Source organism: Grammomys surdaster, unplaced genomic scaffold, assembly GCF_004785775.1.
Source record: "Grammomys surdaster isolate TR1022 unplaced genomic scaffold, NIH_TR_1.0 531, whole genome shotgun sequence".
NCBI lineage: Eukaryota > Metazoa > Chordata > Mammalia > Rodentia > Muridae > Grammomys > Grammomys surdaster.
In genome coordinates, this window is record NW_021604950.1 from 473,422 (window position 1) to 488,922 (window position 15,501).

General features: G+C 40.5%; 1 pseudogene; it reads left to right on the forward strand.

The window, feature by feature from the left end:
• Window positions 1–565: 565 nt before the first annotated feature.
• On the forward strand, window positions 566–1,517 carry LOC114633122 (annotated as a pseudogene).
• Window positions 1,518–15,501: the final 13,984 nt, after the last annotated feature.

Consider the following 15,501-nt stretch of genomic DNA (forward strand, 5'->3'; position numbering starts at 1 on the left):
GAGGGAGAGGGAGAGGGAGAGGGAGAGGAAGTATTGGGAATGAATATTCGGCCTAGAAGTAAGGAGCAGAATAAAGCGGTCACTGGTATAAATGACACTGTGCTCTGGACCCATGGGCACATGGTCCTCCAGGAGAGCATATTTCTAGATTTGTGCAATCTTCTCCATTCCCGTTCACCAGATAGGTAAACCTGCTGTGTGTCTGACAATCAAGGGAGATGGAGCTCTTGGCCCAGAAGAAACCAAACCCATGGACCAGGGGAGGAAATGATTCTTAGAACTCATGGAAATGTTTAATTACAAGGAAGTTTCTAATTGGAAGTATACTCACAATGGTACAAACTATTTGGCCTTCACTGTAAAGCATTAGGACAGTGGGGACAGTGGGGATGGCTTTGAGGTGGTGTGAGCTGGAGCTGAGTTCAGATAATGTAGAATTGGGATGAGGCGACATCTTGTTGCCAGCTTGGTATTGGTTTGTATTTGTGAACAAGGCTGTGTTTTGTAAGGAAACATTTTCTCTTTTTTCCTCAGGTTGTTGCTATTTGCTTCCTACCCACATATAATGAATAAAGACAACTTACTCCAAACTGACACCAACATGAAAATCACCTTGTTCTCTGAAGTGGGTGTTGGGATCTCAGCTAACAGCATCCTTATTTTTGCCCACCTCTGCATGTTCATTGGTGAGAACAGGCCTAAGCCCAATGATCTCTACATTGTTTTCTTGTCCCTAATCCAACTAATGCTGCTCATAATCATGGGACTCATAGCTGTGGACATGTTTATGTCTGGGGGGAGATGGGATTCTACCACATGCCAATCCCTTATCTATTTGCACAGGTTTCTGAGGGGCCTCACCCTTTGTGCTACCTGTCTGCTGAATGTCCTTTGGACCATCACCCTTAGTCCTAGAAGCTCCTGTTTAACAAAGTTTAAACATAAATCTCCCCATCACATCTCAGGTGGCTTTCTTTTCCTCTGTGTCCTCTATTTGTCTTTTAGTGGTCACTTCTTAGTATCGATTATTGCTACCCCCAATTTGTCCTCAGATAATTTTATGTATGTTACACAGTCATGCTCACTTCTACCCCTGAGTTACTCCAGAAAAAGCATGTTTTCCACATCGATGGCCATCGGGGAAGCCTTTCTCATTGGTCTCATGGTCCTGTCCAGTGGGTACATGGTAGCTCTCCTATGGAGGCACAAGAAGCAGGCCCAGCACCAGCCTTTCTCCAAAAGCATCCCCAGAGCAATGGGCCAGCAGGACCATCATGCTTCTCATGAGCTTCTTTGTGGTTCTCTACATTTTGGACACTGTTATCTTCCACTCAAGGATGAAGTTCAAGGATGGCTCAACATTCTACTGTGTCCAAATTATTGTGTCCCATAGCTATGCCACAGTCAGCCCTTTTGTGTTTATTTGCACTGAAAAGCGTATAATTAAGTTCTTGAGGTCAATGTGTGGCAGAGTAGTAAAAATATTTGACTATTCAGTGATGAATATAGTCCCTTAATCGAATCCAATATGTTGTCATATGGATCATAGCATACTGGGAACATTCTGTGGCTTAAATTGACATTTGAAATTATCTTTTTTTGTTAAATCTGTTTACTTTGGGTGTGGATGACATGTATATAAAAGAAAATTAAACTGCATACATCTCAGCTATGACATGAGGTTTCTATCTCTCACTGTGTTTTCAAAAAGATCTGTGATTTGGGTCTCATTTGACCTGGATTTGCATATAGCTTTTATTTTCCAAAGGAGGATATATTTTTAGGATTTCACAGTGTTTGTGTTTGTGTTTCTGTTTTGTGTGTGTGTGTGTGTTTGTGTGCAAGTGCTCAAGGAGGCAAGAGGTGTTAGAACTCTGCAGCTTTACCTATGAGTACTTGTGGACCACCCAGTGTGAGTGTTAGTAATTGACCTTGAGTCTTCTAGGGAGCAAGATACTTACCTGCTGATCCATCTCTCTGGTACAATCCATGACTATGTGATAGCTATGACATTTCTAATAATTCTTGTTTATATTTGGCAAAATACATAAGGAAACATTGTTTTGAAAATTTATTATCACATGATCCAGAACACAAACACACACACACACACACACACGGAGCCAGAAGTATGTGCAGAGAACTATACTGTTATTTGCACAATAATGCTCACATAGTCAGATTTAAAATAGTCAAAGTTAGGAATAGCCATTGTCAGGCAGATGTGGGATCAGACCACAGTCTCCCCATGATGAGGAGTGTTAGACTTAGTCTACCAGGAACATCTTGAACATGTACCCTGCCAGAGAGACACAAACACAGTGAATTACAAAGGACAGATCTTAGAGGAGTCAAATTGATAGTTTTCATATACAAAGTACTTCATTTAGGGTCAAAACATCCGAATCTAAATTAGTAATAGATAATTACTTAGCCATAGCATAAATAAATGTTATGAGAAATGTGGGCTTGTAGATGCCTGCATACTTGAGATTAAACCCTTACCCCCACCCCCCAGAACAAACTTTGTGCAGGGGAACGAAAACTCAGCCACTCACTTCACACAGCTGAACATCCTCAGAGAGAAACACACTTCACAATGCTGAGCATACCCAGAGGCACACTTCACACAGAAAACTGTTATCTGTCACTCAAAGTGAGGAAATGTCACCTACATGCACCCCACTATACCTGGAGTCCAGTGGTTTCAGTGCTGACATTTACATATAATCTAAAGAAATAGCTGGAAACCAAGTGGAGGAAAGAGAAAGATTGGAGAAGATCTGTTGTGTGTTCTGTCTTCACTTTGAGTGAAGCCTCAAACCATCCGTGTGTCAACAAATGGAATGGTATTTAACTAGGTGGTATGAGGGAAAACATAGAATAATCAAGAATAGAGGATGAAGAAAAACCACACAACAGTTAGTTGTATAAAACACAGAAGTAGCATTGGGCCTAGTGACTCAGGTCAGTAACTCTGATGTTTAAACAGCAGAATAGTGAATTCAAAGTCAGCCCTAGTCACAGAAGTGATTCTTGACCACAACAGCCACAAACCTAACATAAAATAAGATTAAGAATATTTTTAAAAATCCCAAAATAGGCACATGTATTTAATCCTAGCCCTCATGAGGCAGAGGCAGGGGAATCTCTGAGTTGGAGGCCAGACTGGCATACAGATTGAATTCCAGGACAGCCAAGGTTACACAGAGAATACTTGTCTTATAAAAAATATGCCAATCAACCTACCACCACCATCACCACCACCAACAACACCCCAAATAAACTCATGGAAAATATGCCCAGGAAATGATAATGTGCCTTCTTGTTCCTTGGTAAATAGCACAAAACTTATAGTGAGATATCATAGTCATGCATCAGAACAGTACCAGTGTTGACTGTCACAGAGAATGGCAAACACTAGGAGCTTTGTGGGGAGTATGGAGGTTGCTTATCCATAACACCAGGGAGAACGTTCCTAGAATCACTGGCAACTCATTGGAGCTTCCATTGTCCTCCATCCTAATGCAGAGAAAGTAAAAGGTATGAAACAAGACCAATATATCTGACATTAGGAATGAGCAAAGTTTTGGTTGACTATATGATGTTGTAAGAATGTAATTCAGTCTCAGCTTGAACTTAAAAGATTGAACTTAAAAACTCTTTAAGTCTTAGTTTTGGTCTACGTTCAAATATTAGTTTTCCCCTGAGGCACATCACTGGAAGAGCACATTCCAAAGACTCAAATATTCCAGGCAGAGGGACCCAAGATAAGAGTCTTATCAGGGAGATGAGCCCTTAAAACAAGTACTCCTGGGTAAACAAAAGTCACTTAAGCAAATCCTTTTTGTGGTTTAAATTTGAGTTGCTTAGAAACCCAGGCCTTGGAATGGCAGTTTGAAATCTTTTTTATACTGTTTAAGAAATAATTAAGTGTGTTTGTAAACTCTGTATACAAGCTACCATGAACCCCAGTTTGGGGTTCTTCTTGTCTTCGAGCAGAAGAACCCTGGTGCACCGGCCACTATCAATTCATCAATTTATCAATTAATTAATAAACCTCATGCTATTTCAGCAAGTCCCATCCATGAGTGTCTCTGGGGGAGCACATCTCCTGGCTTTGAATCTTTAAAGTCCACCAATGTGATCTTTTCATTCCTCTGGTAGATGTGTCATTTAAATTATGAGAAAATTTTGATCCCAGCTCCTCCAACCCTTGATGTGCTGTTATCTAGGATGCAATACTGTAAAACTAAGAGACAGGCACAATTTTTGAGTAGGGATGCCATGGTTGTGCCCCTCCTCTAGTATACTGTTGCTATATACATACATTAAAATTACAGTCTGCAGAGATGCATTAAAGTCACCAGTAACACACTAGTGTTCAGATCTCCACAGGCATAGCACACTGCTCTACCACGTTCATCTGGGTAAGTGCCCTGCACCCAAGTGCAGAATCAGAAGATGTTCAGATCCCAGGAAGGCTGTGAGAGGAGGAGCTTGGGCCTACAGGTTGGTTTCCAGCATTTGCAGAAGAGAGGCTAAGCTCTGACTGCCCCACAGCATAGGAGACTGTGCCTTGCAAATTGAGGGGATTTCATTATAGGATATTTATTTTTGTGATTTAGAATCTCCAAATTATATAGCATTAATTTTAGTTCTGTATTTCTTTTTTGAATTTATCGACTCACTTTCATTAGCAGTGTTGTGTTTGTGTAACATATATGTACTTTACAAACATATGAGAAAAATGATATTTTCATTTCAAATTTTAAATACAAATCTTGTTTGTACCTGTGATATGACAGATACAATTATTATAAGTCACTTCAGTAGTTTGAGTAATTAAAATAATTTCAGGATTTTTAGAGGTGAGTCCCACTCCCAATATCATAATTTAGAGTGTATCCTCTCATTGCTACAAAGTATCTACCAGTATTTCCTCATTACTTCTTTGTCTCGCAATTCACCCTCAGAGGTTAAAAACTGGTGTTGTTGGTCCTTGCCCCATAGTTTATAAGTTAAGAAATGTCAGTGGAGAGACAATGAGGATGAGGATTAGGAAACTAACCATTGAACACACAGTGGACGTGTTGTCCTCCCTGGACTCTAAGGCACCAGGAACTGATAAGTTCCAGAGCTTGGGAGGAACAATCTTTGTGTTCTGTTAATTGAAATAAATATCCCTTCCAATTCCTCTGCTAGTGGAAATGCAGGACATCCCTTCCTTGCAGCCTTAGGCCATGGTGATCTGATAGGATGCATGAAATTATTTCAGTTTTCTTGTATCAGCTGAGGGTTCTTTTGTGACAATTTGTATGGTTAATTTTGGAGAAGGTATCATGAGGTGTTGACAAGATGGTGTATTCTTTTTTTTTTTGTGAACTGTTCTGTTAAATCCATTTGGTTCATAACCTTTATTACTTTCACTGTGTCTCTGTTTAGTTTTTGTTTCAATGACCTGTCCATTGGTGAGAGTAGGCTGTTAGTCTCCCACTATTATTGTGTGAGGTCCAATGTGTGTTTTGAGCTTCAGTTAAGTTTCTTTTATGAATGTAGTTGTCCTTGCATTTGGGGTATAGATCTTCAGAAGTGAGACTTTCTCTTGGTGGATTTTCCCTTTGATGAATATGAAGTGTCCTTCCTCATCACAATTGATAACTATTGGTTGAATGTCAATTTTATTGGATATTAGGATGAAAACTCCAGCTTATCTCTTGAGACCATTTCCATCCTTTTACTGTGAGATAGTGCCTGTCTTTGTTATTGAGGTGTGTTTCTTGTATGCAGCATGATGCTGGATCTTTTTTGCATATCTAATCTGTTAGCTTATGTATTTGTATAGGTGAGTTGAGTCCATTAATATTGAGAGATATTAACAACAGATGACTGTTGGTTTCTGTTATGTTTGTTTTTGTAGATAGCTATATGTGCATGTGATTCTCTCCTTTTGGCTTTGTTGTGAGATGCTTAATATCATGTCTTTTCTTTGGTGTAGGCATCTTCCTTATGTTGGAATTTTCCATCTAGGATCCTCTGTAGGGCTGGATTGATAGATAGATACTTTTTGAATTTGGTTTTGTCCTGGAATATTTTGGTTTCTCCATCTATGTTGATTGATGGTTTTGCTGGGTATAGTATCTAGGCTGGCATTTGTTTTCTCTTAGAGTCTACATGACCTCTGACCAGTCTCTTCTGGTTTTTAGTGTCTGTTGAGAATTCTGGTCTGATTCTGATAGGTCTACCTTTGTATGTTACTTGGCCCTTTTCCCTTGCAAATGTTAATATTCTTTCTTTGTTCTTTGCATTTAGTGTTTTGATTATTATGTGACATGAAGATTTTCTTTTCTGGTTCCATTTATTTGGTGTTCTATAAGCTTCTTGTACCTTTATGGCCACCTCTTTCTTTATGTTGCAGAAGTTTTCTTCTATGATTGAAGACATTTTCAGGTCTGTTCAGCTGGGCATCTTTGTTCTCCTTTATTCCAAGTATTCTTAGATTTTGTCTTTTCACTGTGTTCTGAATTTCCTGGATGTTTTGGGTTAGGAGTTTTTTGTTTTGTTTTGAATTTTCTTTGACAGTTGTGTCAATCTCTTCTATGATATTTTCTACACCTGAGATTCTCTCTTCTATCTCTTATATTTTGTTGGTGATATAAGTCCTGACCACCTTCCTAGGTTTTCCACTTCCAGGTTTGCCTCCTTTTGTGTTTTCTTTATTGTTTCTACTTCCATATTTAGGTTTTGGACTTCTTTATTTGGTTGATTTCCCCAATATTTTGTCTTTTTCTCAATGTCTTTAAGGGATTTTTTTTCCCATTTCTTCTTTAAGGACGTCTATCATTTTCATAAAGTTGCTTTAAGGTAGTTTGCATGTGTTCACTGCATCAGAATATTCAGGTCTTGCTGTCATAGGATAGCTAGGTGCTGGTGGTGCCATATTGCCCTGGCTGTTGTTGGTCTGGCATGTAGGTGTCTGTGTTTCTAATGACTATAGTCCTGGTGCTAGTTTCTGATTTTGTCTTTGTTGAGGGGATGTTTCATTCTTTTGATTCTGTTCCCTCCTTGGGCTTTATGAATTTCTGGCAGCAAGCTTGACCTCTGAAGACTAGGTAGTCTGTGACCAGGTTGTGGGCTTGCCTTGCTTGACCTTTGGTCTTCAAGCATCTCTATTTTAACTGGTGTGGCCTATGCCTGAGTAGCTGGAGACTGCAAGAGTTGGGATAAGGACCTGGCCAAGGCCCAGCCAAGAGTTGGGAGGGGAACAGAGGTAGAATATATCTTGGGAAACAGAGTTTAGGGAATGTGGCAATTCAACTGGTGTGGGGAAAAATATGGACCGCAGTGGTGGAGTCCCAGTGGGTTTTCCATGCTGCAGCGGGTCCCACATACTCGAGGAAGTCTAACGTTCCAGCAGCCTAGAGGCTTTGGCAGCAGCAGGCCCCAATGACAGGTTCCAAAAAGGTTTATTGTCATGGCAGATGGTAGATGGATCTGGTTGTACCCCCATAAAACTCAGGGCAGTCCCGAGTTATATAGGGAGGGAGAAAGGGGGAGGATCTGGGGAGGATCTGGGGAGGATCTGGGGAGGCATGCTTAATTTGCTCTGCCCTCTGGCCTTCATTAGTATGTAAATCCCTAGAGCCTGAGGTCTATAGTCACACCCTCTTCCTGTTCACTTTGGGATGGGTTGTAATGGCCTATGTGACTGAACAATGTAGTTCTATGGAGACTAGACTGCTTTTCAGGCCCCTGGATTCTGGGGGTGCAGCCGAACTCCTGCTGGTTCTCACGTAGAGTCTCGGGGTTCTAGGCTCATGCCCAGCCGTGTACTAGGATACCCTTACACAGTCCCACAAGCTGGCAGGGGCTAACCCACCCTTCTGACTGGTTTGGCCTGCACCTAAGCAGCTCTCAATCCAGTCTTTTAAATTGCTTCATTGCATGCTTTATCTCATATAAAACATATGTATTTCAACACTGAGGTAGAGTCATAGAGAGACAGAGACAGAGACAGACAGACACAGCATCCATTCTGTAAGTCTATGGAAGTCACAAAATGTCCCATGTTACTGCATGTTCCATGGAACTTGGAGACTCGTGAACCTGTATTGACACTGTACTGTGTTGTTCTGAAGCAGCCCCATATCCCATAAATTGCATAAAACAAAAATATATTCTCATAATATTTCTATGTATTTAAAGAAACCAAAATTCTCATTATAAATCACAGTAACAGACCTGTCTCAGACTTTCTTCAGGTGGATTCAGTTTACACCATGATGTGAACTACAGCTCAGCCATAGAGGACTGTCAGGTGTGCATCAGGTCTCCAGTAAATGCATCCTGAGTGAGGGATTTCTGTTAAGTGAAATCTCCACATTTATAGGTTAAAGAGGTGATAGTGGGCAAGGGTGCTTGCTTTACAGGAACAATGACCCAAGCACAAAACACAACCTTACACAGAGAAGTGAGGTTTGGCTAATGCACACATACCTGTAATCCCGGATCTGAAGGACAGAGAAGAAGGAGCAGGATCTCTGGGGCTCCCTAGACAACAGGTTAGAGCAGGATTCAGTGAGAGACTTTGTCTAAGATGGAAAAGGTAGACAGTGAAGGAGGACAACTGTGTAAGACATGGACAAAGACAGACAGACAGACAGACAGACAGACAGACACACACACACACACAGAGAGAGAGAGAGAGAGAGAGAGAGAGAGAACCCTCAAATTTAAATAGTGAACCAGACATGAATAAAAACAAAGCTTAAACATCAACAAATTCCAGGAAAAGTTGTCTTGAAAAGATCTTAGAAGGACTTCTGGTCTGGGCCTGAGCATAGAGCAGGTCACAGGCGGCAGCTCTGTATCCAACCCCAGAAAACCTTGAGAAAGAGGGACTCCCAGGAGCTTTAACTCAGGCTGCATCCCAGGTAAGGAAATAGCAGCACTTGCCCCAAACAGGGAACAACCGGGACCCACTGGGACCAAGGAATTCATTCCTGGCCTGGAGTGCAGGCTCCATCCGGTCTGGGCCTGAGCAGATCCCGGAAGTCAGCTCTGCACTCAATCTCACAGAACCTAGAGGAATCGGGGCTCTCAGGAGGTCTAACCCAAGCAGTATCTTAGGCTATGAGGTGGCAATACTTGCCCCCAAACAGGGAGCAACCAGGACCCACTGGGACCCAGGAATTCACTCCTGGCCCGGAGCACGGACCCCATCCGGTCTGGGCCCGAGCACTCAGAGATCCCAGGAGGCAGCTCTGCACCCAATCTCACAGAATCCAGAGGAAGTGGGGCTCTCAGTACCTCTATGCCAAGCAGTATCTTAGGCTAGGAGGTGGCAATACTTGCCCCCAATCAGGGAGCAACCGGGACCCACTGGGACCCAGGAATCCACTCGTGACCCAGAGCCCGGGCCCCTTCCAGTTTCCACCTGAGCACGGAGCACATCTTGGGCCTCAGCTCTAACCCCAGCAGCAAAACCCATCCCAAACAGTTCTGACACAACCTAGATAATAGGAAAGACAGGTCCCAGTCAGAGACAGCACAGAAAGCACAAAAGTGATCCAGATAGCAAAAGGCAAGTGCAAGAACACAAGCACCAGCAACCCAAGGTACTTGCCATCATCTGAACCTAGTTCTCCCACATTAGAAAGTCCTGAACTCCCCATATCACCAGGAAAACAAGAACCAGATCTAAAATCACTTCTAATGATGATGCTAGAGGACTATAAGAAGGGAATAAATAACACTATCAAAAGACTTGAGGAGAACACAGGAAAACAGGATGAAGTCCTTAAAGAAACACAAAACTCCTTTAAAGAATTACAAGAAAACACAAACAAACAGATGAAGGAATTGAACAAAACCATCCAGGACATAAAAATGGAAGTAGAAACAATAAAGAAATCACAAAGGGAGACTACCCTGGAGATAGAAAACCTAAGAAAGAAATCAGGAGTCATAGACACAAGCATCACCAACAGAATACAAGAGATAGAAGAAAGAATCTCAGGTGCAGAAGATACCACAGAGAATATTGACACAACTGTCAAAGAAAATGCAAAATGCAAAAAGTTCTTAACACAAAATATCCAGGAAATCCAGGACGCAATGAGAAGACCAAACCTAAGGATAATAGGTATAGATGAGAGTAAAGATTCCCAACTTAAAGGGCCAATAATTACCTTCAACAAAATTATTGAGGAAAACTTCCCTAACCTAAGGAATGAGATGCTCATAATCACACAAGAACCCTACAGAACGCCAAACAGACTAAATCAAAAAAGAAATACCTCCCGTCACATAGTGGTCAAGACACAAAATGAACAAGACAAAGAAAGAATTTTAAAAGCAGTAAGGGAAAAAGTAACATATAAAGGCAAACCTATCAGAATTACGCCTGACTTCTCACCAGATACTATAAAAGCCAGAAGATCCTGGACAAATATCATACAGACCCTAAGAGAACATAAACGCCAGCCCAGGCTACTTTACCCAGCAAAACTCTTAATTACCATAGACGGAGAAACCAAGATATTCTATGACAAAACCAAATTTACACAGTATCGTCTCACAAATCTGGCACTACAAAGGATAATAGCAGGAAAGCTCCAATACAAGGGGGCAATCATACCCTAGAAAGAGCAAGAAAATAATCCTTTTACATCAAACTTAAAAGAAGATAACCACACAAACAATGTCTCCACTATTAGCAAAAATGACAGGAAGCAGCAACACCCTCTCCTTAATATCTCTTAACATCAATGGACTCAATTCCCCAATACAAAGGCATAGGCTAATGGACTGGATACGCAAACAGGACCCAACTTTTTGCTGCTTACAGGAAGCCCACCTCAGCAACAAAGAAAGACACTACCTCAGAGTAAAAGGTTGGAAAACAATTTTTCAAGCAAATGGCCCTAAGAAACAAGCGGGAGTAGCCATTCTAATACCGAATAAAATCTACTTTCAACTTAAAGCTATCAAAAAGGATAAGGAAGGACATTTCATACTTGTCAAAGGAAAAGTCAACCAACATGAACTCTCAATTCTGAATATCTATGCGCCAAATACAAGAGCACCCACTTTCATAAAAGAAACCTTACTAAAGCTCAAAACACACATTGCACCTCACACAATAATAGTGGGAGACTTCAACACCCCACTCTCAGCAATGGATAGATCATGGAAACAAAAACTAAATAGAGATACAGTGAAACTAACAGAAGTTATGAACCAAATGGACTTAACAGATATCTATAGAACATTTCACCCTAAAGCCAAAGAATATACCTTTTTCTCAGCACCTCATGGTACCTTCTCCAAAACAGACCATGTAATTGGGCACAAGACAGGCCTCAACAGATACAAAAACATTGAAATAATCCCCTGCATCCTATCAGATCACCATGGTCTAAGGCTGGTCTTCAAAAATGACAAAGACAGTGGAAAGCCCACATCCACATGGAAACTGAACAACACCCTACTCCTTAATAATCTGGTAAGGGAAGAAATAAAGAAAGAAATTAAAAACTTTTTAGAATTTAATGAAAATGATGACACATCATACCAAAATCTATGGGATGCAGTGAAAGCAGTGCTAAGAGGAAAATTCATAGCTCTAAGTGCCTACAAAAAGAAACTGGAGGGAGCATACACTAGCAGCTTGATGATGTACCTGAAAGACCTAGAACAAAAAGAAGCTCGTACACCCAAGAGGAATAGACAGCAGGAAATAATCAAACTCAGGGCTGAAATCAACCAAATAGAAACAAAAAGAACTATCCAAAGAATCAATAAAACCAGGAGCTGGTTCTTTGAGAAAATCAACAAGATAGATAAACCCTTAGCTAGACTAATCAGAGGGCAGAGAGACAGTATCCAAATTAATAAATTCAGAACTGAAAAGGGTGACATAACAACAGAAAACAAGGAAATTAAAAAAACATCAGATCCTACTACAAAAGCCTATACTCAACAAAATTGGAAAATTTGGATGAAATGGACAATTTTCTAGACAAATACCAGTTACCAATGTTAAATCAGGACCAGATAAACCATCTAAACAGTCCCATTACCCCAAAAGAAATAGAAGCAGTCATTAAAAGTCTCCCTACAAAGAAAAGTCCAGGACCAGATGGTTTTAGTGCAGAATTCTATCAGACCTTCAAGGAAGATCTAATTCCAATTCTCTTAAAACAATTCCACAAAATAGAAACAGAGGGTACACTGCCCAATTCATTCTATGAAGCCAGAATTACCCTCATACCTAAACCACACAAAGACCCAACAAAGAAAGAGAACATCAGACCAATCTCCCTTATGAACATTGATGAAAAATTACTCAATAAAATTCTAGCAAACTGAATCCAAGAACACATCAAAACAATTATCCATCACAATCAAGTAGGCTTTATCCCAGGAATGTAGGGTTGGTTCAATATACGGAAATCCATCAATGTAATGCACTATATAAACAAACTCAAAGAAAAAAACCACATGATCATATCACTAGATGCTGAAAAAGCATTTGACAAAATTCACCATCCCTTCATGATAAAAGTCTTGGAAAGATCAGGAATTCAAGTTCCATACATAAACATAGTAAAAGCAATATACAGCAAACCAGTAGCCAGCATCAAACTAAATGGGGAGAAACTTGAAGCAATCCCACTAAAATCAGGTACTAGGCAAGGCTGCCCACTCTCCTCCTACTTATTTAATATAGTATTGGAAGTCCTAGCCAGAGCAATTAGGCAACAGAAGGAGGTCAAAGGGATACAAATTGGAAAGGAAGAAGCCAAAATCTCACTATTTGCAGATGATATGATAGTATACTTAAGTGACCCCAAAACTTCCACCAGAGAACTCCTAAACCTGATAAACAACTTTAGCAAAGTGGCTGGATATAAAATTAACTCAAGCAAACCAGTAGCCTTGCTCTACTTAAAAGATAAACTGGCTGAGAAAGAAATTATGGAAATGACACCCTTCACAATAGTCACAGATAATATAAAATACCTTGGTGTGAACCTAACCAACCAAGTAAAAGACCTGTATGACAAGAACTTTTTGCCCCTGAAGAAAGAAATCGAAGCAGATCTCAGGAGATGGAAAGATCTCCCATGCTCATGGATTGGAAGGATTAATATAGTAAAAATGAATATTTCGCCAAAGACCATCTACAGATTTAATGCAATCCCCATCAAAATTCCCACTCAATTTTTCACAGAGATAGAAAGAGCAATCTTAAAATTCATTTGGAATAACAAAAAACCAGGACTGCGAAAACTACTCTCAGCAATAAAAGAACTTCTGGAGGAATGACCATCCCTGACTTCAAGCTGTACTATAAAGCAATAGTGGTAAAAACTGTGTGGTATTGGAACAGAAACAAGTGGGCAGATCAATGGAATAGAATAGAAGACCCAGAAATGAACCCCCATACCTATGGTCACCTGATGTGTGACAAAGGAGCTAAAACCATAGAGTCGAAAAATGACAGCATTTTCAACAAATGGTGCTGGTCCAACTGGAGGTCAGCATGTAGAAAAATGCAAATTGATCCATACTTATCTCCTTGTACAAAGCTCAATTCCAAGTGGATCAAGGACCTCCACCTAAAACCAGACACACTGAAACTAATAGAAGAGAAACTGGGGAAAAGCCTGGAACGCATAGGTACAGGAGAAAAGTTCCTGAACAGAACACCAATGGCTTGTGCTCTAAGACCAAGAATTGACATATGGGAGCTCATAAAACTGCAAAGCTTCTGTAAAGCAAAGGACACAGTCAATAGGACAAAGTGGCAACCAACAGATTGGGAAAAGGTCTTCACCAACCCTACATCTGATAAAGGGCTAATATCCAAGTTATACAAAGAACTGAAGAAATTAGACTCTAGACAATCAAAGAACCCTATTAAAAAATGGAGCACAGAGCTGAACAAAGAATTCTCAACTGAGGAAGCTCGAATGGTTGAGAAGCACCTAAAGAAGTGTTCAGCATCCCTAGTCATCAGGGAAATGCAAATGAAAACAACACTGAGATTCCACCTCACACCAGTCAGAATGACTAAGATCAAAAACACAGATGACAGCAGATATTGGCGAGGATGTGGAGAAAGAGGAACACTCCTCCACTGTTGGTGGGATTGTAAACTGGTACAACCACAATGGAAAGCAGTCTGGCGGTATCTCAGAAAATTGAACATTGTGTTACCTGAGGACCCAGCTATACCACTCCTGGTCATATACCCAAAAGACGTTTCAACATACAACAGGGACATATGCTCCACCATGTTCATAGCAGCCTTATTTATAATAGCCAGAAGTTGGAAAGAACCCAGATGCCCTTCAATAGAAGAATGGATGCAGAAAATGTGGTACATTTATACAATGGAGTACTACTCAGCTATTAAAAACAATGAGTTCATGAAATTCTTAGGCAAGTGGATGGAGCTGGAAAATATCATCTTGAGTGAGATGACTCAATCTCAAAAGAACATACATGGTATGCACTCACTGATTAGTGGATATTAGCCCAAAAGCTCACAATTTCTAAGAAACAACGTATAGACCACATAAAACTCATATAGAAGAAGGAAGACCAAAATGTGGATGCTTTGGTCCTTTCTAGAAGGAGTATCAAAAGTTTCAACCAGAGCTCTTAAAGTCGAAACCGCCAGCCAGAGAGCACAAAGGGATGGACTCATGCACCTGTATAGGGAATTGAGGGTGACCTTGTTAGACTTCAGTGAAAGTGGTGGGCCATGGTCCCCAAAAGTTTGAATCCCCTACTGTGTGGGAATTTGAGAGCAAGGAGGTGGGACTGGGAGGATGTTTGAAGCACACTTTCACAAAAATTAGGAGGAGGGGGGATTGGGATAAGGGGTTTTGGGGGAGAATGTGAGCGGAGATAACATTGAAATGTAAATACGCATAATATCCAATAAAAAAAAACACAGATAAAGGGTCTAAAAAAAAAGAGAGAGGGAGAGAGTTTACTTATTTTAAATTATTTTCAAAGGTTTCTAGGAGTTTCTAATTGGCTAAGATCCTATTTTAAGCTCTCCACAAAAGAATTTAAGTCTCTGTTCAATATTCTCAAGAGAGATGTAAATCCTAGTTTTCCTCAACAATTAATTGACAAAAGAGAGATAATCTCACAAAAAGTAGAAGAAGCTATTAGTAATCGATATATTATATAGTCTGATTAGTTGTCGGCGGTGATATAACAGTCCTTTGACAAAAGATTTTTAATATAGATTTCATATACTTAAATAGGGTCTTCATGACTCTCTGAGTGTGGAAGGAGCGACTGTTGGCGCTTCTGCCCTGATTTTACAAGAACTCTGAAAAATTGGCTTTAAAAACAAAAGAGGGGGAAAGGTACCCCCTCAGAAGGAGTCCCCCTGAAATACTCTCCATCATGCCTTGTTCACTTTTATCTCTCTAAAACTGAAAGCTCATGGCAAATCTGCTGCTGACTGCCTCT